The sequence below is a fragment of the Ipomoea triloba genome, chromosome 1, assembly GCF_003576645.1.
Source record: "Ipomoea triloba cultivar NCNSP0323 chromosome 1, ASM357664v1".
NCBI classification, from domain to species: domain Eukaryota; kingdom Viridiplantae; phylum Streptophyta; class Magnoliopsida; order Solanales; family Convolvulaceae; genus Ipomoea; species Ipomoea triloba.
In genome coordinates, this window is record NC_044916.1 from 24,149,389 (window position 1) to 24,174,450 (window position 25,062).

Sequence of the window (25,062 nt, forward strand, 5' to 3'; positions counted from 1 at the left end):
TCAGTTGATACTTCCATTGAAGGTTGAGATGTGGTTTGAACATCTATGATCTGGATTGGATCAACTGAGTCAGGTGCTTTCTTCTTGGTAGATTCTTCATCTTCTGAATCTGACTGGAGTTCTGCTACGTCTCGAACTATCGACTGCTTGTCTTCGAGAGGTAAGTTTGTTCTCTCGATAGACTGTGGTTGATCTTCCTCAGCTGCTTCCGTTGTCTTTGATGGTTGATCTGTCGATGCCCTTTCATCAAAGGTAACATGTATGGACTCTTCAACCACCAAACTCCGTTTGTTGAAGACTCTGAATGCTTTGCTTGTCGATGAGTATCCCAGAAATACTCCATCATCTGCCTTTTCTTCAAAGGTTCTTAGTTGAGCCTTCCCATTGTTGTGGATATAGCATTTGCACCCGAATGTGTGGAAGTGGCTTACATTCGGTTTTCTTCCATTCCACAACTCATATGGAGTCTTTCCAACTCCTTTTACGATCAAGGACCGATTTTGGGTGTAGCACGCTGTGTTGATTGCTTCTGCCCAAAATCCTTGTGCTATGTTGGCTTGCGAGAGCATGGTTCTTGCAGCTTCCTTGAGAGTTCTGTTCCTTCTTTCAGCAACCCCGTTTTGTTGAGGCGTTCGAGCAGCTGACAGTTGATGATGAATCCCATTCTCGTTGCAGTAGCTCTCGATTACTTGATTGACGAACTCTCCTCCTTGATCTGACCGGATCTTTAGTATCGAGACATCCTTTTTAACTTGAACTTGCTTCAAGAGATTAGGCAGGGCAATTTTTGTCTCACTTTTCTTGGTTAAGAACACGGTCCATGTGAATCTTGTGTAGTCGTCTACTACTACAAGAGTGTACTTCTTTCCCTTTATGCTGGGTGGATCCACTGGGCCAAATAAGTCCATGTGAAGAAGACTTAATGGTCTAGTGGATGATGTCTCGGCTTTGCTCTTGAAAGAGGATTTGATCTGTTTGCAACGTTGACATGCCTCACAAATTTTATCCTTTCGAAACGTCACTTTGGGCAGTCCTTCCACTAGGTTCCTCTTAGTAAGCTTGTTGATAGTCTTGAAGTTCAGATGACCAAGCTTACTATGCCAATCCCAGCATAAATCTTCCTTGCTTCTTGCTAGCATACATAGGGATGGTTTTGCAGACCTCCAATCCACTATGTACATATTTCCTTTCCTTGCTGCTTCCAAGACGACTTCGAGAGATTCCTCGCTCATAATCTGGCATTTGCTTTTGGTGAAGATAACTTTGTAGCCCTTGTCACAGAACTGGCTTGTACTAAGGAGATTGAACTTGAGCCCTTCAACGTAGGATACTCCCTTAATAACCAGCTCATTCTTTTGAATTTCACCAACAGCTTTTGTGCGTCCCTTCTTCTCGTTGTCGCCAAATGTCACCAAGGGACCTTCGATAGGTTGGATGTTCTCTAGCAGTGTTAGATTTCCCGTCATATGTCTCGAACATCCACTGTCAATGAACCACATGTCCCTGGTGTCCTGCACGGCAATTAAGCAAGTTTAGGTACCCAAACTTTGGGTCCTGGTGGGTTAGTGAGTTTAGGCATCCATTTATACCTTGTGCCCATTATTCCAGGCCTAGGCGCAATGTAGCCATTGTACGTTTGATAATCATAAGGAATGCTAGCAAAAGTTTTAGGCCTCTTTGGTGCATAAATCAACTTAGGTAGAGACTTTTCGACCGGCTTATGCACCATGCCTTTCATACGCTGTTTGGTCATGTGAAATTGCTGAAAGTGAGGTTTCTTCCAGAAATTGTGATTCGATGACCAATTCTCACTAGATGGATAGAGTCTGCCTTTCTCCATCCGTGAGTTCCTAACTATGTGGATCTCAGACCTTCCATATTTGCCTTGAGGCGCATTATATGGAATGTAGCTCTTTTTGTACTTGGAATGGCCTTGCGAGAGATAGCAAGGTGATCTCTCGATATTGTTTACCCGGCCATTCTTCGTAGCTTTCCTATACTTTCCATTTCTGGTGTATAGGGACGGTTTATGAATAGCTACCTTGGTCTTTTGTGTTGGTCCTTTATGACCTTTATTTGGTTTGGGTTGAGATCCTCCATTTCTTGAAGTTCCCAAACCGTTGGTCTGTTCATTTCTCGAGAGATGGTCTCGATGGAACCCTAGACCGGTTCTATCACTTGTAGGTCTGTGATCATTCACCATTTTCTCCATAGCTTTGGAGGAATCAGTGTATGATGCTATAACCTTTCTAAGATCATTTTCGGTGATCTCTCGAGCTTTGCACTCTTCAGTCAGTAGGGTTACTTTAGCTTCTAACTCACTTACTTTGAGAGTTAGCTCTGACTTCTCTTTCGAGACGTTCTTAAGCATATCTCTTTCAGCGGTTAGCTTGCTGTTTTCTTCCCTAATTTTGGCATGAGTGCTATTAGCGACTGCGAGATCCCTTTTAAATGTTTCAAGCATCTCAAAGGGATCTTCATCGCTTCTGAAAGAAGAACAACGAGAGGTAGAAGTAGAGCAGCGAGATGTGGAAGTAGAGGTTACCTCAATATCAATGGCCATTAGGCATTGATTCTCTTCTTCCTCGGTGTATAAGCAGATGAGCCCCCTCTCATCCTCTGAGCTGCTGCTGCTTTCACTGGAGCTCGACGTCTCGGACTCCTCGATTGTTCTCTCGAGTTCCTCAGCAACAAGCGCCTTTCTGCGCAGATGTTTCTTTGTATCTCCCTTGAAGCCACTTTGTGCTGGCTTCTCTTTAGGTTCATCCTTTCTCCTGGAGTTCCTACCTTCTAGGCCTTGATATTTGCTTATCTTAGGGTAAGGACAGTCAGCCTTGAAGTGCCCCGGTCTCCTGCAGTTGTAGCATAGACCTTGATCTTCTTCCTCCATTCATCTGGATGTGTATTTCTCATTTTTCCTTCTTGAGGAGGAAGGTCTGGATGTGTATTTCTCATTTTTCCTTCTTGAGGAGGAAGGTGTGGATGTGTATTTCTCATTTTTCCTTCTTGAGGAGGAAGGTGAACTTGTATATTTCTCATTTTTCCTTCTTGAGGAGGAAGGTGAACTTGTATTGTTCTCATTTTTCCTTCTTGAGGAGGAAGGTGAACTTGTATTGCTTTCCGGTGTTTTCTTCATGAACTTCCTGAATTTTCTTATGAAGAAAGCAAACTATTCGTCAGATAAAAATTCAGTGGGATTAGAATCTGACCTTGAGGAGGTGGTTGGTTGGTCCGCAACCAGTGCCACATTCCGTCTGTCCACCACGTCCTCATCTCTCGGGAACATCTCAAATTCAAAGGCTTTGAGATCTCTGAATAGTTGGTCGGTTGTGGTGTTCTTCAAATCCCTGTGATCACGCATTGTGATCACCTTCATTTCCCACTCCTTGGTAAGGCCTCGTAAGACCTTCAGGTTTAGCTCCTTTTGTGGAATCTCCTTCTCGAGATCACTGATCTCTATTGATAGCTTCATGAAACGAGATTCCATGCTGTCGATGCTCTCCCCTGGCTTCATCTTGAAGTCCTCGAACTTCTTCATGGCCACGGTGAGCTTGTTCTCCTTCTCCTGTTCGTCACCTTCACCAATCAACATCAAAGTATCCCATACCTCTTTCGCCGTTTTGCACTTTCTTACTTTTGGAAAGATGGTTTCGTCTATAGCTCTGAAGAGAATATCCTTGGCAATGTTGTCCAAGTTGTTTCTCTTCCTATCATCACTTGTCCATTCTTCCCTAGGTTTGGGGACATACTTTGGTGTATCTCTGGTTTGCTCAGCAGTCGTGTTTACCATCATGATCTTGACTGGTCCAGATGTTATAACTTCGGCCATCTCATCATGGAGGGCTGATAGATACGCAAGCATGCGTGTTTTCCAGTCATCGAACCTGCTAAGATCAAAGAGAAGATGTCTCGACAACATGCTATCCATATTAGAAAAATTATCTCGTGCTTTGAAAACTTTTAAAGGATTTTTCAAAGAAGGATCTCTAGGCAATATAAACAAAGGTTTATATCGATCAGAGAACTTGCTCTGATACCAATTGTTGGTCCCAAGGGGATGGGGTACAAGTCTAGAGGGGGGGGGGAATAGACTTGTATAAGATTTTGCAAATCTTTTCAACCTCTCGTGTGTATTGAACTTAGGATGTTTAGGTTCGATACCTTACGAGGTGAAGACAAAGTTTTATGCGCAGCGGAAATGTTATCCCCTTTTAGTTAGCACGAGTTTGAGTTAGTTCGAGAAGTGCGTTTATATGCAGTGCAATCGAGAGGTTAGCGAGAGATAAAAACAGTAAGTAAATGCAAGAGAGATTTTTAAGTGGTTCGGCCAACCCGCCTACGTCCACTCTTCTTCCAGAAACTCCCTGGAAGGATTGCACTAAAAACTTCCCTTTTTAGTACAATATCGAGCGCTTGAGCTTTGATCACGAAGCCCGCCTCAAGCCTCAGGTTTTTCGCCCCGCTTCTTGTTACTCCACCTCTCGAGCACTTGACCTTTGATCACCAAGCCCGCGTCAAGCCTCAGGATCTTCACAAGACAGCTCCCAGGTTACTCCGCCTCTCCAAGGTCTTTCTCCCCGCTTCCAGCTACTCCACCTCTCGAGCACTTGACCTTTGATCACCAAGCCCGCGTCAAGCCTCAGGTTTCTTTCACTCGGACAGCTGCCAGGTTACTCCACCTCTCTTGCTTAATCCAAAGCAAGGTGTTTTTGGTTGTCACAGTTGAATGTAACAGACTCCAATCTGACCACAAGCTATCGTTGAATCAACTTCGATGTAGAGCAGCTTCGGTCACCTTCTGGATGTATAACAGTTTAAGCTTTGTAACTCTCTTGAAACACTAAGATGTGTTTTCTCGCTGTTTTGAATATCAGGATGATATTCCAAGTTAAGCACTTGCACTTGAACGTTTTAGACAAACACTTCTTAAGAATTTCGAACTTGTTTTCCCCGAACTTTTTTTTTCTCTCTTTTCCCCTTTTTTCTTCCCCTTTTTTCTTCTGTGTCTTTACGTCCTTATATATGAGAGTAGAGGAATAATTCCGTTGGAGGGAAAATTATTCCGTTTGAAATTTGTCTCCCATGCTGATCATGGGTCTTGCGTATTTTCAGCATATTTCATGGAGTGGTGATCTTGTAACTTGAACCTCTTTGTCTTGTAGTGAATATTCCATAGTTCACTTTCTTGAGTCCATGCTCCACTTTCGTCTTTTGGTAAAAGTTACTCTTTTTATATTCCCATTATTCCTTGTTTGTAGGGAATCAGATCACTTCAGCATTGGTGCACCTTTTGACCGTTTGTGGTGGAAATCTGACGTGTCATCCATTTCCGCCCATTTTGAAATCTTCACGTTCGGCACCTCTTCATTGTTCCATCTCCATGATATTCTTCTTCTCCACACTTTAAGTAAGGCCGTCATTCAGCTTTGTTGGAGAGTTGTTAGTGTATCGAGACCAAGGTTGATATCTTGATTGCTTGATGTCTCGAACTCACATATCGAGAGGTCTATCTCTCGAACTCTGTTTATGTCTCGAACTGGATACCTATATCGAGAGGTCCTACCTCTCGAACTCTGCTTATGTCTCGAGACTTAGTTGATGTCTCGCAGACCCTTATTCCTCCAGTGTTGTCCCATGCTTTCTTCTGATCTGTCTATATGATTACAACACACGAGACTTCTAAGATGTTCAAACAAATTTACCTCAAGCTTAAATATTTTCCGAGTTGAGCTCAAAGTTACCCGGTTGTATTTTCGCTCTTGGTTTACTTGTCGAACTTACAACGTTTTGCCTATGCGTCGAGACTCGGGGATTTCTACTTAACAGTTGGTATCATCAAAACCTATTACATGATGTTCCTAACACATCCTACATATTAAAAAGTGTAAGTATAAATAATAATTAATCACTTAACCAAATAATAAATAAAACTAACAAATACAACTACTTTCAAATATGAATTTTTATCTTAGAAATCCAAAAACAAACACCTTACTCACAATTCACAAGGTAGGTTCCATTGTATTCCATGAAGAATCTAAAAAATAAAAGACCAAAAAAAAATTAATATATTAAAATTTTCATTTGTGTGTTGAAAGTAAAATTTATAAAGAAAAGAAATAAAATTTACATACCATTTTCAACACTTTCAAAGTCATTTAACTCTTGAAGTTCTTCAAAAACATCTAATGAAACTGTTGAATTTTGAATCCAATCTTGATAGCACACAAGAGCTTGAGCCATTCTAGGAGTTAAAGAACTCCTAAAGGAATCAAGAACACATCCTCCGGTACTAAAGGTAGACTCAGAAGCAACCGTGGATATTGGAATAGTTAGCACATCTCGAGCCAACAATGACAAATAAGGAAATCTAGGGCTATTAACTTTCCACCACAACAAAATATTAAAATCATCCTTTACTGGCTCTGTAGCTTCACTGAGATACTTATCCAATTCTGATATTTGATCCCCAACATTACCTGATTGAAGTTTGTGCCTTACAAACTTCTCTTGCATACGCTTGTTCATCCTATCTTGGCATTATCCTATATTCGAACTAGATGTCGGAGTGGAAGTAGATGACACATTGTCATTTGAAGGCTTATAAGCATTAAACAATTCATAGACCGCATCTTTAACCTTGTTTGTCATTTCCACACCTTTTGGACCCTCAAACATATCTTTCAAAGCAAACTCAACATAGCAAAACTTGTGTCTAGGATCAAGAATAATGGTAACAAAAATCAACATATTCAACTTGTCAATGTTCCCCCAATATTTGTGAAATTTATCTTTCATCTTCATTGCCATTAAACTAAATTCATTCTCATCCGAAGCTTTGCACTCTCTCAAAAGACAATCAATAAATTCATTCTCATCTTAAGCTTTGCACTCTCTCAAAAGACAATTTCACATATCTCATCAAACAAGCAATTGGAAGTAACATAAGAAGTCCCGGAAACTCTATTTTTAAGCTCATAAAAGTGCTCCAAGAATTTTACTAAATCCCTAAGAACATTCCAATCACTTTCAATAGGTATACCATCCCGTGATTCAAGATCATCTTTAAAATTCTCATCTTGTAAATCAAACATATAGAAAGCTTTTTCAAATTTTTGAGCACAATTTAGCATCAAATATGTTGAATTCCAACGAGTACTAACATCAAGGCACAACAAACTTTTGCTTTCTATATTCTCACTTTCAACACACTCTTTAAATTTTTGCAATCTAGATGGAGATTGCCTTACATATCTCACCGCCCCTCTAACACGAGCAACCGATTTATTCAAAAGTTTCAAACCTTCATTCACAATAATATTCACTATATGTGCAACACACCTCATATGCATATATTTCCCATTCAAAATATTTCCATGTTTACTCCTAAACTTTTTTTGCAAATAGCCAATAGCAACATCGTTTGCACTTGCATTATCAACCGTAATAGTGAATAATTTATCAATCCCCCAAGAAAGCAAGCATTTTTCAATTAATTTACCAATAGCATCACCTTTATGACTTGAAATTTGACAAAAATTGATGACTTTCTTATGCAAATTCCACTTATCATCAATAAAGTGAGCCGTGAGACACATGTAATTAATTCTTTGCAAAGATGTCCATGTATCTGTAGTTAAACAAACTCTATTACATGAGTTTCTCAACAATTGTCTCATTTTGATCCTCTCATCTAAATAAAGTTGATAAATATCTCTTGTGATTGTAGTTCTTGAAGGAATGTGAAACCTAGCACATGCCACTTCTACAAATTCCTTCAAACCTTCACTCTCCACAAATCTAAAGGGTAGTTCACACTTCACAATCATATTTGCTAAGGCCTTTCTAATTGCTTCTTGATCAAATTTCCAAGTTGAAATACCCCCTTCTCCTTCATTACCCTTATTTTGTAAAACAATTTGATCTTGTGACTTGTCAACATTATCAGGATTTTGATTGCATGCATTCATGTGATATTTTAATGATGCAGTTCCATTTCTCTTTGAATTAGAAGCATATTCTTTCCCACAATGCAAACATTTACATGATGTAATATCAGAAGATGAAGTAACCTTTTTAAAGTGGTCCCAAACCGGTGACCTTGGTTTCATTGTTTTTCTCTTTTTCGAAAGTTGACTTGCACCTACGGTCTCCCTTGTTGAAATAGCTACTTCATCCGATGATGGAGCCATATAAGAAGGAGAAATGTCTTCCATTGACATCTACAAGTAACATTCAAAGAATAATTAAAAATCAAAGTCAAAAGCACATACACTGGACAAATAAGTGTGAGAGAGCCAGCATAAGTTCTAAACAGTGAAACACAATCTAATTATTCTTTGAACATACACTGGAAAGTGCAAACTTAAAAAAATAAAAAAAAAATTATTAGCAACAAAAAAAATATTTCACACATCAAAAATTGTTAACAATGAAGTATTAATAGTGTAGAAAATATTTTAAATAAAAAAAACAAAAAAAAATTACCTTGTACTGAACAGTGAACTTTGAACTGCGCTGGTCGTGGAGTCACTTCCTTGGACTGAACGCCGGTGGACGGAGAGCAGACGGACAGAGTGAGAGGGATTGACGCAGACAGAGAAGAGGGACGGATTGCTGAACCGCCTGAACGTGATTATGTGAAGACTCAGAAGATCAGACGCAACAGACGGACAGAGTGAGAGGGATTGACGGTGGCCGCTGGCCGGATGCCGGACGCCGGCCGATGGAGTGAGACGGTGGCCGGTGGGAGAGCGAGAGCCGATAGGGATTGACGACTGAGCGAGACTGCGAGAGTGAGACTGTTTGGAGAGAAATTAGGGCCAGCAGTAGGAAGTAGCGCATATGAATTAGAATTACAGAATTAGGATTTCGGAATTACTAATTAGGATATTATAAGTATAAGTATTTATATTAATTTATTTATATATATATTAAATATTTCGGTTAACCAATCGGTTAATTTGGTTAACCGACTATTTCGAATCGGATTAACCGATAACCGAAATTCTAAGAATCTTTTAACCATTAACCGAACCGAATTATTTCGGTTTGGTTACGGTTAACCGAATTTCTTCGGTTCGGTCGGTTAACCGAATTTTTTCCGCACTTTGCACACCCCTAGTGAAATGGGCTGTTGAGCTGACCCAGTATGGAATAGAGTACCAACCCCGACCTGCCATCAAAGCCCTGGTCTTAGTCGACTTCCTAGTCGAATGGATAGCTCAGGATCCGAAGGATGACTCTACAACTATTCCTGACTCCGAAAAATGGCGAGAAATGCATGCTGATGGGGCTTCAAGCCAAAAGCACCATGGAGGGGGAGTAATATTAACCACCCCGAAAGGGTTCCGACTGTACTATGCCTTAGAATTCCAATTCAAAACCTCCAACAATGAAGCTGAGTACGAAGCCGTCCTCGGCGGGCTGCGGGTAGCCAAAGCTCTGGAGCCAAAAGACTCCGCATCTGGACCGACTCACGTCTGGTGGTCGGACAAGTGAAGGGAACGTATGAAACCAAAGGGGAGAGAATGAGACAGTACAAAGAAGCGACTGAGGGACTCCTGAAGGAGTTCTAAGCTTACGATATTGACCATGTTCCCAGAGTAGAAAATTCAGAGGCAGATGTACTATCTAAGATAAAAGTGGGAGGAATACCAAAATACTTGCTGGGCATATGTCGAAAAGAGACGGTACAACGACCCAGTATAGAGACTCGGGATAAGGTGGCAGATGAAGTGAATAAGATAAACCCACAAAAGCGACGTTAGAGAGAAAGCAATGACGAGGAAGAAATTCCTCCCGAGGCTCAAATATTGGCCGACCTTATCATGTACAAGGAAAATGTCGAACTACCTAATGACCCGGTGGAAGCGGCTAGAATTAAGAGAATGGCTCCATCTTATGTGGTGCGGGATGGACGATCGTACAAAAGGTCTTTCGGGAGACCCCTCTTACTATGTTTATTTCCGGTCGACGCGGAAAAGGTGACGGAAGAAGCACTCTTAGGAATTTGCGCGGCGCACCAAGGGGCTCATACCTTGGCCTGGACGTTGGTACTACAAGGCTATTATTGGCCGACCATGGTTAGGGATTGCATCCAGAAAGTAACCAAGTACCCCACTTGCCAGGCCTTTGTTGGAAAGGAGACAAGGCCGACCTCCTACTACACGTCGGTCACCACCGCCATCCCCTTTGCAAGGTGGGGAGTCGACTTGTTAGGACTGTTGCCTATGGCACCAAGCCGACATAAGTTCTGCATCATAGCCATGGATTACTTCACCAAATGGGTGGAAGCTAAACCGTTGGTCACCATCACCAAATATCAATGTAGAAAGTTCCTTTGGAAGAATATAATTTGTCGATTTCGCATTCCCGAGCATATGATAAGTGATAATGGTCGACAGTTTGATTGTCGGCCCTTCGCCGAGTTCTGTGAGCAATTCGGGATTTGACATACTAAGGTGTCTGTAGCCTATCCTCATGCGAATGGACAAGTAGAGAACGTCAATTGAACCATAGTGGATGGAATACGGAAGAACTTGAGTGAACTTCAAAGAAGTTGGGTGAGCGAGTTGGACCGAGTGCTATGGGCCTATCGCACGAGTCCGAGGAAAGCAACTGGAGAAACCACCTTCTCCTTGACATACGGCTTCGAGGCTAAGGTGCCAATCGAAGTACTCGAGCCCAGTGATCGAGTCATACGGTATATGGATGAAACGAACGAAGAAAACCTAATGATAGAAAAGAACTTCCTGGAAGAGAAGAGGGAGATTGCTCGGTGCCGGATGGCCGAGTATCAAAGGTCGGTAAAGAGATATCAGGACAAGCGTGTCAAGCCCCGTTACTTCTTGGAAGGGGACTTGGTACTTAGAAATCGGACCGCGAGCCAACCCAACGAAGGAGGAAAGTTTGCGAAGAAGTAGGAAGGACCATACTGCGTAACCGCCGTGGTTCAACCAAGGACATATCGACTGGAAGCCATGAACGGCCGACCCATAGAGAGGATTTGGAATTCGCATCATCTCAAGAAGTTTTACAAGTGAAGGGTTGAAAATTCCGAGCTATTGTAAATGCTGAAAAGCCCTAAACACAGGGGAGGCTGAAAAGTACACCCCTTAGGTCGAAAGACCATTACCTAGTTAGTGGTCGAAAGGTCTATTATACTTAGTAGCTAAAAAGCTTAATGTCACAGGCCGAAAAGCCTACAATTCGATTATTTGTAGAAATAAAAATACACATTTCGAGCTATTCCTAAGTGTCAATTAAGGTGGTCCCCCAGCCTAAAGTGGTGCGGGTTCTATAAGACGAAAGTCGGGTGGTCCGCCAGCCTTCGAATAGCGCGAAACCAAACCAAGGTCTGGAAACCGACATAGTTGAAGAAAAGGAGGAAAAAATGAAGCAAAGGGAAAAGGTCGGGAAACCGACATAGTTGAAGAAAAGGAGAAAAAATGAAGTAAAGGGGAAAAGGTCAGGAAATCGACATAGTTGAAGAAAATGAGAAAAAAAAATGAAGTAAAGGGGAAAAGGTCGGGAAACCGACATAGTTGAAGAAAAGGAGAAAAAAATGAAGTAGAGGGGAAAAGGTCGGGAAACCGATATAGTTGAAGAAAAGGAGAAAAAATGAAGTAAAGGGGAAAAGGCCGGGAAACCGACATAGTCGAAGAAAGGGAGCGAGAACCTTTGGAAGCCCAGGTCGGGACTTAATGAAATTCTAAAAGTTGAGGGTCCACGCATTAAGGGTTGTGTAGAGGTTCAAGTTAAAGAAGGCCACGCGAAGATTAACTCGGCCTGTTACGTCATAACACTTTGCAAAAAAAAATGCAAAAAAGGAAAAACACGCAGGAATGTAAAGTAAGAAGAAAAGGGAGTTGTGCATTCATCATTCAAAAGGCCTACTTCTATTACAGGGCAACTAAATAAACAGAAAGGGTTGGGCATGGCCTTCAAGCCTCTGACTGAGGGACTCCGCTCACACCCGCCTCCGATGGTCTAGTAGGTAGGTTGCGCTCGGAGCTCCTAGAGCGTTGATGATTCAATTGAAGGGCGTCAGATGGGTCATCCTCCTCGCCGGTGGCAGCCACGTCACTTTGCCGGACCTCGGTCAGAGTTGGAACCGAAGCTCGGTCCATCCCAGTAATGGAATCCACATTGGCAGCCGACTCCAGGTATGCATTGTCCATCAGAATCTCGCCGCCAAGTGTATCCACCGAAGCGTTTAGAGCCACGTCCTCGGCCCCCTGGGTATCATCGGGGGTAACTGGGTTCAAAAAACCCCAACTGGTAGGAGAAAAGGTTGCATCTTGAGCCTTGAGGAGCCCGAAGATTTCCTTCTAGGCATCCTGGTATCCCATGTCGTAGTCCGCCTCACCAAGTTCGAGCAAATACTGCTTCCCAACCTCGCCCTTCAGCTACTGGTTCACGATTGTCGGGGCGTGCATGCCGGCATGGGCCATGGCCTCTTCATGAAAATCCTCCGACTCTTTGAACGCTCTCAATGCGTCCTCTTAGGCCGACTTCAGCGCCTTAGTTGCCTTCGCCCAACCTTCTTGCGCCATAGCCAGATTGGCGCCCATCTTGGTCAGGTCAGCCTTAAGGGTTTTCACCTCCTTAGAATGAGCTAACTTGGTAGACTTTAGAAGCTCGGAGTCCTTGGCCAGACCTTGGATGACATTGTTAAGGCTCGCTTGAAAGAGTTGCGCTTGCAAAATACAGCAAATGGTGAGTAAACCCAAGGGATGAAACAAGAGCAAACACGAGTGATGATTACCTGGAAGCAGTGATACGCAGTCGATTGCATAAGATAGGATGGACTGGCACTGTCCATGACTTGAAGGTCGGAGGCGGGGATCATCTACTCCAGGCGGCGAAAAATGAAGGTCTTGGTCGTGGTGGCAGCATCCTCGAGGGCGGCGTCTGCAGGATGTCTCACCTTTTTAGTAGTGGTCGAAGTGGATGAGTCAGAGTTCCGCTTGCACAGGCGCGGTTGGTGAGCAGCGGCCAAGGCGACAGTAGTGGGACTAGCACCGATAACCATGCCCGTCAAAGGGAGGCGTGCAGCAAGGGTCGGATCCGGACTCGCATCAACAACCTTACCTTTCCCTTTCTCAGCGGCGGTCGCTTTGCCCTGATGGCGAGCTCGGAGGGTAGGATGACGAGATTCCATGTGGACGGTCGAAGCTTCAGAGTCTGAGGAAGATCTCAACCACACCTTCCAAACCACACCTTCCAACTCTACGTCAGTATCGTCCAAAGAGTCGTCCTTGGCATCAAGATGAGCGAGGGTTTTCCGGCAAATAAGTGTACCGCTCTCGTCGTTGTCGGCTGAAAGAAAATCCAAGCGTTAGGAAATCCTACAAGAATAGAAGAAAAATAGGGAGAAGCAAGTATGGAGGAAACAACCCGCGCGGGCTGCGCCTTCCGGAAGTACTATTAATTTTTGTACTCAAAAGCAATTGTAAACACCTCATTGTACTCAAAAGCAATTGGTAATCTAAGGAGGGCCGAAAGGTTACTCTCATTTTCTGATAGTGTTAGTCGATTTACCGATGGTTTTGACCTTCCGTTCAACCATTCCATGAGAGATAAAACCAACAGTAGACATTGATCTAAAATTAGATCATTTTATATTAAATATCAATTAATGCAAAATATTTAATAGCATCATTATATACTATGTTCATAATATTTCTAAAAACATAATAAGTTTCAATCCAGGTTATAACCCTAGTTTATATCCGTTTTTTCTATTAATTTTTGTTGTACCTTATGCTATAAAAGTTGTACTACATATTTTTTTGGACAAAAATATTCCTACCGTTATAACTTCTGTTATCTTTTCACCTTATAATTACCATGCACATGCATACAAAATATTTTTTCTTACATTCTTCAATGGTAAGTTTGAATTCATTTAGATTTTAATTAAATATTGCCATTGTTATATTTAGTAATTTATCATTTCTATAATTCTTACTTCAATAATAGTAATATGAATTCTACAATTATAAATAAATAAATAAATAAATAAATAAATAAATAAATAAATAAATAAATAAATAAATATATATATATATATAGGTACACAGTATTATTTTAAAACAATTAATAAAAAATTAATATAACTAAGATTTTAACATTAAGTATTAATATTGGGCATATATCTTTGTGCATCGCGCATATAAAATACTAGTATTCTGTATAAACATGAACATTAATGTCTTTATATTCACTCTATTGTATGTTCATAATGTTTCTTCTATATGTTCATAAAAATAAGGTTTAATGCACATAAACGTTATATTACGTACACATCATGTTTAATAATATTCATCTTGTACTATGTTCATAATATTTGTTCTGTGTGTCCATAAATCTAATCGGTGTTTGACAATTAGTAGAAAACTAATAGTTGATAACTTATTGTGTTAGTTGTTTTGATCGGCTAATAGTATTACATGATTATAAACATGTGTTTGGTAAATTAATTGTTTACTTTTAGTTGATTACATGCAAAACAACCTATAAAGGCATAAATATATTGCACTATTTACGCAATTCTTAAATTAATTTTATAATATATTGTTGTTGTTATTATTAATTATTTTTAATTATTATTTCTGTTTTAGTATCAATAATGTAATAGTTATATATAAAGAAATACTCTGTAGTTAATAATAATTCAATATAAAAAAATAAATTCAAATAAAAATAGACTAAGTATAAGTTGTTAATAATAATTAAATATAATAGGTTAACATAATTATATATATATATATATATATATATATACATACATACATACATACATACATAAATATATATATATATATATATATATATACACACACACACGCTTAAGTGAGAATGGTTACCCAGTAGAGAAATCAGAACCACTCACAGCCGTCCACGTGTTCAGATTCAACGAATCAGATGTAATTTTTTTAAAAAAATGACGCGATGAAATTTTCGTAAATAACTCAAACTTTGCTGCGAGTAAAATGTGTTATAAGTGCAAGTAACTGGTGCAAGTTTGCAAGTAAAAAGTGCAAGTAAAATCACTTACAAGTGCAAGTAATTTACCATGGTAACATTCGCGCACCCAATGATAAAGTCTTTCACATATGTGCACTTAATGATAATATCTGGTGCAACTAATTATAAAATTAGGTGCACTTAATATTGATGATCAGTGTACATTTTACTTGCACTTGTAATACATTTTACTTGCACTTTTGTGCACTATATGAAACTGTTACTTGCACTTTTAACACAATTTACTTGCACTTCGATGTTCAATTATTTACGAAAATGACCTCGCATTTTTTTTAAATCAGTGTTGCTGATCCGTTATGCTTCACTCTTTTGAGATAGTCCTCACACACGGCAAAGCACTCGAGTCCACCAACAACGCATCCTCGATACTGGAGGGGGCTCCTCGTGTTTGTTTTGCCAAAATTGCCCCTCAATGACCTTCCTAGAGGGAGGAGAGGCCGAAAAATTGCTTTAAAGATCTTTAGCATTATGTTGCCCAAATTAAGTAATTTTTAACTAACTCACCATCTGTGGGGATCGAACCCACGACCACGTGGTTAAAAGCCACGCGCTCTACCACTGAGCTAAGATGGCATTTTTAAAAAGTTAGCATCAATAATTCAAGCTAAAAAGTTGTCTAAGAAACACTTATTTGATTTTAACCACACAAGTAAACACCCTTTTGAGATAGTCCTCACACACGGCAAAGCACTCGAGTCTCAATACTGGAAGGATCTTTAAGCAAACTAACTCACCATCTATGGGGATCGAACCCACGGCCACGTGGTTAAAAGCCACGCGCTCTACCACTAAGCTAAGATGGCTTTTTAAAAAAGTTAGCATCAATAACTCAAGCTAAAAAGTTGTTTACGAAACACTTATTTGATTTTGACCATGTCAAATAGCTAAAATTGGTCAAACAAATAAAATATTGACTGATAAGCCATTTTCCAAATATCCCTTAAACCTTAATGTTCATAAATAGTAGCTAATGTATATTTATAAACAATTAATAAATAAAAAAAATTTAAAAGATAGGTCCTTTTGTTCATGGCAAATCTAGGATAAAGACCATTATCTTAATTTGTTATGGTTGTCATTGAAGAGGAGGTTCTATTGTTGTCCTAAACTTGGAATGTGGAAGAAAACATTTAGTTATTGAGGTGAATTAATTCCAATGGATGTCCTTTGTCTTTGATGGTAATTCTAAATTTAGTCCCAGAGTATCATTTTTGTCATTTAACATCCTAGATTATCATATTTTGGATACTTTTGGTCCTTCCGATTACTTTTTCGGTGAAACTCTATTTTAAGCAAGGGTATTTTTGCCCTTTCCATTTTTTTTTTAAATTTTCACAATGAGTTAATTCCAGCGGATGTCCCTAGTCTTTAGTGACAATTCTAAATTTAGTCCCAAATAATCATTTTTGCTATTTAATGACCCAAACTATCATATTTTAGACACTTTTGGTCATTCCGATAACTTTTTTTTGGCGAAACCCTATTTTAAGCAATGATATTTTTATCTCTTCAATTTTTTTTTTTCGATTTTCTACGCCGATTTTTTTCTTCTGATTCTCATCTCTTTAGTCGTGGATTGCAACATCTCCTTCACCTAACTCATCTTATCTCTTTCAACTAGACCCCAAATCATCCTTTGTCAATGGCGATGCCGAATACGTGAGAATCTCTGGGTGCGGGGGAATCATTTTGCATCGTAATTGGAAAGCTCAGGATGTTGCCACCCGATTGGCTTCAGTTTGGTTGTTATTATTTTAGTCCATGATTATATAAATAATCTACTATAGGTGTAGATCCAAAAAAAAAAAACCTCTTCTTTGTAATCGGAAAATACCCTTTCCTAAAACAGGGTTTCACAAAAAAAAGTCATCGGAAGGACTAAAAGTGTCCAAAATATGATAGTCTAGGGTGTTAAATAAAAAAAATGATTATCTAGAACTAAATTTGAAATTGTCACCAAAGACGAAGGGACCTTCACTAAATTAACTCATTCAAAAAATAATTAAAAATTTGAAGAGACAAAAATACCCTTGCCTAAAATAGGGTTTTACCGAAAAAGTTATCGGAATTGAAGGATTAAAAGTGTCCAAAATATGATAGTCTGGGGTCTTTGATGGCAAAAACGATAGTCTAAAACTAAATTTGGAATTGCCACCAAAGACAATTGACATTCGTTAGAATTAACTCTTATTGAGGTTGAGAACAAGATCCTATCCGTTTTGTTTTTTTTTTTTCATAAATTTATATCAACCAAGAAAATAAAAAAAAAATCATCAAATCAACCTTATTATACACTTAGAAAGCTGCTCATCCATTGAGGCTGAGAACAAGGTCCTATCTGTTATTTTTTGTTTTCTTTTTTCCTTTATAAATTTATATCAACCAAGAGAACTTAAAAAAAAAATCATCAAATCGATCAGTAGATTACCTAATAGTAACTTGTTAAAAGTCCTAATTATTGGGAAACTGTTGGGAAAAACTAGAAATATTACTACGAAAAAAATATTTCTAGGAAAATAACAATGAGAAGAACGAAAGGGATAAACGGAGAGGGTTAACACGAGTCGAGTGAAACACTCTTTCCTTAAAACCTTATTTGCTACCTCCCAAAAGTGCTAGGAGCATTGTAGCCTAGGTTTCCAGGATAAAACGTGTTACGATTCACAGTTTGAGCACCCAAACTAGTGAACCCAGCGAACTAGAGCAATAGTATGAACACAGTGTGAAGAAATGAGTAGAAGCAGAGTTTCGAGAGAGAAAACAATTTGTTGTGTGTGTTTTCTTGTGTCTGTTGTTCCAAATCTCCTGCTTCCACCAACGAATATATATAGGGGTTGAAGATTAAATAGCAATTAACGATGGCATTAATCTGATAATTAAATCAGATTTTTAACTCTTGTAACATCTGACCATTACTTGAGATTTAATTCAAAATTTAAAAATTAGAATTAATACGAAATTAATTCTGTAACAGATGAATTAAGTCTCTGAACGGTCACAAACGAGAACACGGGGAGTAAACCCGAGGAGTACAAGAGGGGTGAAGACTACGATACGGATCGTTACCACGAGTACTTAAGACCGAGTCCTCTTGGTCTTTAGTACTCTGGTTACCCAAGTCCTCTTGTTCACTCAAGTCCTCTACTTGAGTCCTCTTTTTACCAAGTCCTTTACTTGAGTCCTCTTGTTACCAAGTCCTCTACTTGAGTCCTCTTGTTAAAGTAAGTCCTCTTCCTAGAGTAAGTCCTCTTGTTACCAAGTCACCCGAAGACTTAAGACCGAAGACTTACCCCGAGTTCAGTAGCGACTTGAGTCCTCTTGTTACCAAGTCCTCTACTTGAGTCCTCTTGTTAAAGTAAGTCCTCTTCCCAGAGTAAGTCCTCTTGTTACCAAGTCACCTGAAGACGTAAGACCGAAGACTTACCCCGAGTTCAGTAACTACGTGTAGGAAAAATGTTACGAAAATTTGGCATAACTAAGCCTGCACGGCTAGCCAATTTTCCGAACGACATTCGTGCCTGCAGGTGCTGGCGCACACGAGTTCAAACCTTTTCAGGCTCATTTTGGGATTTGATTTACACCCCCCTCCCCCCCTGCGCGCGAGAGAGAACCTCTATGCTATATAATTCACTAAGCCATAGAAGGGCTCTTGTATAAATAGTGGTGCAAACCCACTTCCCAAATCAATGTGGGACAAAAGCTTACTTCAAAGCTTTCCCACCATTTTTCCAACTCAAATGGGTCAACTTTGAGAACCAATTTCTCATTCACCCATTATCCGTTTTGTGCGTACTATATATCAATCTCTTCGTCTAACTACGAAGAACCCGAATCCACTTTGACCCGACCCAAATCGAAAGTGGACCCCACATATATTTGTACCACAAAATAGCCACTAAAAATGCCATTTTATGCTATTTTTTCCAACACTAATTGCACATCTTCTTTTTTTTTTTTTTTTTTTTTTTTCCAAAAGTTAAGGTATTCGTATGAAATATTTTTCAATTGGTAGAAGTGTCAAATAGCTCCATCTACTATTTGCAAGTGCTCAATTAACCTCTTGTTCTAAATTAAAATCTTATTGGCCACATTTACTTTTAAAGTTATGTTCGCTTAGCATTTTCTCTAGGTTTCCATCAGGTAACCATTTCATATTGTTCACATGGAATTTAAATAAAAAATAATTTGATGACTTGTTTCATTGTTGACACATTCAAACCCAGATAAAACCGCTACCCTCTTCCTCCTCATCCTCACCACCATCATCGCGGCTGTCGATCTAAAACTGAAAATTGTTTACTGCCTCCCACTTGTTACTTGTGTGCCCAAGTAATCCCATAGTATCTTTAGTATGAGGTTGGTGAAACTTTCTATGGTTGTATGATATTTATAAGCCTATTACCATGCCCTTTCATGCTTTCATGCAGAGCTCATCCACTATCATCCCTCCTGAAACTCTTCGCTGCTTAATTCCTGAACATGCTCGGAGCAGAATTTATTCATCGCCTTGTGCTCCTAATCACAAGTTGGGATTTCATTTTTCCTATGTGCTTTAGCTGCCTCTGTTCGGCGTGCACCAACTGTAAAATGTCATATAATCTATGAGGTGTTTGAAAACAAATTTGTTAGGAAACTTTGGATAGCCAATGAGCGCATCGTCCCTTAATCATGAGGTTGGGGGTTCGATCCCCATCTATGTGAATGGAGCAAATCGAGCAAATCGCAAACAAAAATTAAACTAGTAAAACAAACCAAAGGGAAAGAGTAGCGGAGGGAAAAGTGAAAATAGTTCCTTGATTTTATTTTTATTTATTTAAATACAAAATGGGAAAAAGGTTTAAAACTCACACATCATCATAAATTCATAAACCTCAGGCGGTTGGGGAACATTTGGCAATTTGAACAATATGTAAAATCTAGTATTTCTCTATTTATATAAAATATCCAAGAAAATATGGGTAACAAACTAACCACTTCAATTTATTTCATAAAGGATTGCAAATTAATTTGTAAAGGTCTCATGGATGAGAAAGATTTTGGAAATTTAAACGGTATAAACAGTTCAAACTTGAAAAAGATCACTAGAAACTGTACTCTAACTAGCACTAAGCGTGTGTTTGGAAAGCAAGAAAATGACTTCTGGAAAATGTTTTCTGAAAAATGAGTCATTTTTCGGAAAATGAGTTCATTTTCGGTGTTTGGATGTACTCTAGAAAACTGTATGTGTGTTTGGTTCATTTTCCGGAAAATGAGTAGAAATGTATAACTATATATTATTATTATTTTATTTAAAATATTAAAATATATAAACTAATAATATTTATTAGAAATAATTTTTTTTTACAAAAAAACGTCGCACGAAGCCATTTTTCGTTTCTGGAAAATGACTTCCGGATTTTGTGTCCGGAAGTCATTATCTGGAAAAATGAGCTCATTTTCTGTGGTCAACGGAAAGTATTTTCCGTTGACAACATTTTCCGGATGTTGCCAAACACCAAAAGCCCGACCTCTAGTTCGTCCACCAGCTGGGCACGGAAGAACTCCCAAAGATTTTACGTGAAAAACTATTTTACTTTTTTTGCTAAAAGTCTCCCTTCTCTTCTCTTTAAGAAATAGGGCAATGTTATTTATATAGCCTGGTTTGAGCCCAAAGGTGTTAGTCTTTTTAAAAAAATAATTCAAAACTATCCAATATTGAATTAATTCATTAATGAGCTATTAATATATTAATTCAATATCAATAACTCTTTATCAATTTCTTTTAAAGTTCTCTACCTGGATTATCATGGACCATTAAAGTGTCACTTTCTAGGTTCATAGTCAAACTAGCAACAACAAGTAGTATTACTCATTATTAAATAACTCGTAAGTCATGAGTGACACCTAACAATATGTCATGACTACCTAATTGACAATGAAATGTGTGTGTGTGTGTGTGTGTGTGTGTGTATATATATAATGAACATTTCCGTTACAAATATCACACAACATTCCTTCTACACAACAATTGTTCCAAACTAGGTAAATGTCATGGTCAAACTTGGTCAAACCCATAAACATGGTCACTATGTCTATTCAATATTCTTAACCTGAATCCAACTTCATTATACTCTAGCCATAAATTCTCGTTGTAAGATTATTGAATAGATTAATTAGAACAACCTTGTTACCTTAAGGCGATGGATCCAAGTCACGACTCACGTGTAAGACACACTCTCCTTGAAACCATTTTCCTACCTCCCGAGGGTGCTAGGAGCATTGTAGCGTTAATCTTTCAAGATAAAATCAATTACAACACTATATTTGAGCATTCAAATATAATGCTTTCAACGAACTTAATCAAAGTGAGCACTTTGTAAATTTTAAATGAAGTGTTGGCAGAATTACAAAAGGAAAGAATAAGGTAGGTATGAGAAAAAATATGTGTTTTGATAATTAAAATATGAATAAAAATATTCTGCCCAATATAAGGTATTTGTAGGAGAAGATGAATTTATTAGCACTAGTGGCATTCAATATTGAATTTAAAATTCAATTTGTAACTCCCAGAAAAGGCAAATTAATCATAATTAATTCTGTAATGAATTTTAATTAACTCACTAATTTCCACTACGTTGGAGATACAACACGGATTCCACTAATTTGATAGTATAATAACTCATGGTCGGCTTGCATTCACATGCAAACACCCTTAAAATACAGACGTGTGGACAAAATGAGATCATGGGATTAAATTAAAGGGGATGGACGGCTGAGATTAAGATGGTCATCATGTAGCATATAGGATTAAAAGGGGTAAAAAAGGCAAAGCATGCTAAATTTAAATATGGATAATATTAGAAGAGAATATCACGAAGGATTCTCTGCTAATTTTAATAGAGGAAGGATTCGAATTTTCCGCTGTAATACGTAAGGCAACGGACGAAGACTGCACGACGAGCGTTCCAAGAAACGGAATAGTCAAAACTGGATGTAACCATGGGTAATCAACTGAATAAGCGAAAGTAAACAGAAATTCTTGACTAATCTAAATTCTGGGTGTGATAATGGATACCGTGCACACATCCTAGTTCTGGATTGCACACACGCCGTACCCCATGCTAAACCATGTTTACACATAAATGGAATTCTGTTCATTGTAGGTTGGTAGTTGTCGAACGAGAGAAGTGACATTAAAGTTTTTATTGTGTGCGTTCATGGTCGGATATGTGGGATTAGAAGTCATGCAGAGAGATGTTTTATCAAAATCATAAATAAGTAACAATATGATGATGATATGGTTGGTTAGTGTGACTCACACGTTTTATCACATGAGTTACTGTGTGTGCACACGATGATGTAAGAGCGAAATAATAGTCATAACTAGAATTCTACATTATGCACTGTGTGCATCTGAATATTCTTGTGTGTGCACGTATTAAATAGCCATACAATTCAATTTCCTTTTTTTACTCTAGTGTGTGCACTATCAAAATTGACGTGGTCTTAATACAGATACAAATTAGTCTTTGTCCCATTCAAGGGGGTAGATAACAACAAGAAGTCAATAACATTTGGAGCGGGCCTTATTGCTAAAGAAGACGTAGACTCTTATGAGTGGCTTTTGGGTAGATTTAGGAGCATATTTGGAAAGATGCATATTTTGGGGATGTAATAACTTTTACTGCAACATATGTGACGATTAGAAGCGTTAACTGTATACAGTTAGGTTATTATACTAATAGTATTCAAACAGTGATTAACGAACAAGATACACTGGTGTGCATGACGGCTTATTGGTGTGTGCATAAGCAATTTGAAGATCCAGATTACATAGGAAACACAAATATACATTTAGTACTGTGTGCATTGTAATTATCCTCTGTGTTGGTCCCGGTTGATATGATGTGAGTCTAGAGGGGAGGGGGGGGGGGGAATAGACTCACAAGGAATTTTAAAACTTTATACAAGAACGAACCCTTGTGGAGGTTGAACTTGATCAAAGATAAACGCAGCGGATAAGAAAAGTTAGAACAAATTTTAAGTTCACTTTGCACAAATTTTATGGTTGTAAAAATTAGGTTTGGTTATTAGTATGCAATGCAGTACGTAAAAGTAAAGATATAGAGAGAGAGATTTTTATAGTGATTCGGCTGTTAACTAAGCCTACTCCACTATTCTTCACAACTTGTGAAGGATTGCACTATTGTCTCCTTAATAGTACAATATTTTCTCCACAACGTGCTCCTTTAATTACCAAGCCAGGCAGTCACGTCTCACTAGGTTTTTCAACTTCTTCAAAGTCTACTCCGCCTTTTTCTACTTCACCAAAGTAGAGATTGGTTGAAATGGTTGAAGATTTTCTCCAACTTGGGAATCTTGTATTGAGCTTCTTGATTCAACACTTGAACTTCACAAGATCTCCTTTGTAAACTAGATTGAGAGTTTGAGCTTTTGAATATTTTGCACACTGATTTTTGCTTGCTAATATGCTTTTCGCGTATGTCAACCAACCGCACCAAATGAAAAGGAGCAAGGGTATTTATAGGTGTGAATTTTAGTTTCGTTGGAGGGAAACTGAAATTCAAAAACCTATATCCAGTGTGTAATATCCGCTAGGTAAAATGTGACCATTTGTGAGTGTCAGTACTTTCTAGCCGTTTGTCTAGTTTAGTATAAAGACAATTTGTCTTTTGTCTTACACAAAAGGACATGTCATTTAATGCTCCTTGGGATCACCTCTTAGGATCAACTTCCTCAGCATATTTCTCACATTTGGTCAGCATAAGCTTAGCATTCTTGGTAGATAGTGTAGGGAATTTCACCCGCTTTGCTCTAAAACACCCGCACACTACTTAATTGGTCAACCGATAGGAAAACTTAGGGGTGATTAGAATTTAGATAGTATGCTTGCTTGAGGACAAGCAAGGTTTAAGTGTGGAAACTTTGATAAGCGCCAAGAACAGTCAAGTTTAGGGTCAACTAAAGGACAATATTATGTAGTTTTGTCACCCATTTATGAGCATTTTCATGCGTAAAGACTCTAATAAAGATCAAATCAACAAATTTGACTCAAAGGTTGTGTTTTAAGTCATTTTCGCAGGATATAGTTGTTGGTCCCGGTGGTAGCGATGTGAGTCTAGAAGGGGGGGGGGGTGGAATAGACTCACAAGGGGTTTTTGAAAACTTTTTGTCTAAAGAGATAAACGCAGCGGAAAGAATATATCAAGTTTTATCTTCACTTTGCACTTAGGATTTTCTTGTAAAAGATATTAAGTTTGAGTGATATATGCAATGCAATACGTAAAATAAATAAAGAGAGAGAGAGGGTTTTTATAGTGGTTCGGCTGTTAACTAAGCCTACTCCACTCTTCTTCACAACACGTGAAGGTTTGCACTATATTCCCCGTTATAGTACAATCTCCGTTACAACAAGCTCCTTTGATCACTAAGCCCGGCAGTCTTGTTGTTGTAGGTTTTTCAACTTCTTCCAAGTGTACTCCGCCTCTTTCTACTTCACTTGTAGAGATGGTTGAAAGGTTGTGATGATTCTCCAACTTGAAATTCTTGTGATTAGCTTCCTTGATCAACTTTTTAAACACACAAGAACTTCTAAAGAAATCTGAATATCACTTGTAAGCTTATGAATATCACACTGAAAGTTTTTCACTTGATAGACAATATTTCGCGTTTTTCAACCTTTTCAAAGTGAGATGGGACAAGGGTATTTATAGGTGGAATTTCAGATCCGTTGGAGGGAAAATGAAATTCAAAACCTATTGTCCAGTGTGTAATATCCAATGGGTAGTGTTTTCTTCTTTTTCAGAATGTCAGTACTTTCTAGCCGTTTGTCCACTTTTGTGCAAGGACAATTTGTCTTTTGTCCCTCAAAAAGGTGACAATCATTAAATGCTCCTTGGGATCGTTGCATAGGACCCAAAATGACATTCAGTTATACCCATTCTCAAGGCAGTGGATAAGACAACTTATCAGAGAATGTCTTTGCCTTGGTTGTGAGAGAGAATGATT

At 38.7% G+C, this 25,062-nt stretch overlaps 2 non-coding genes across 2 annotated transcripts; both read right to left on the reverse strand.

The window, feature by feature from the left end:
• Positions 1-15,555: 15,555 nt before the first annotated feature.
• TRNAK-UUU lies at positions 15,556-15,627 on the reverse strand. The gene has a single exon. It is a non-coding gene; the product is annotated as a tRNA-Lys (tRNA).
• A 158-nt stretch (positions 15,628-15,785) lies between these two features.
• On the reverse strand, positions 15,786-15,857 carry TRNAK-UUU. The gene has a single exon. It is a non-coding gene; the product is annotated as a tRNA-Lys (tRNA).
• Between the last annotated feature and the right edge of the window lie 9,205 nt (positions 15,858-25,062).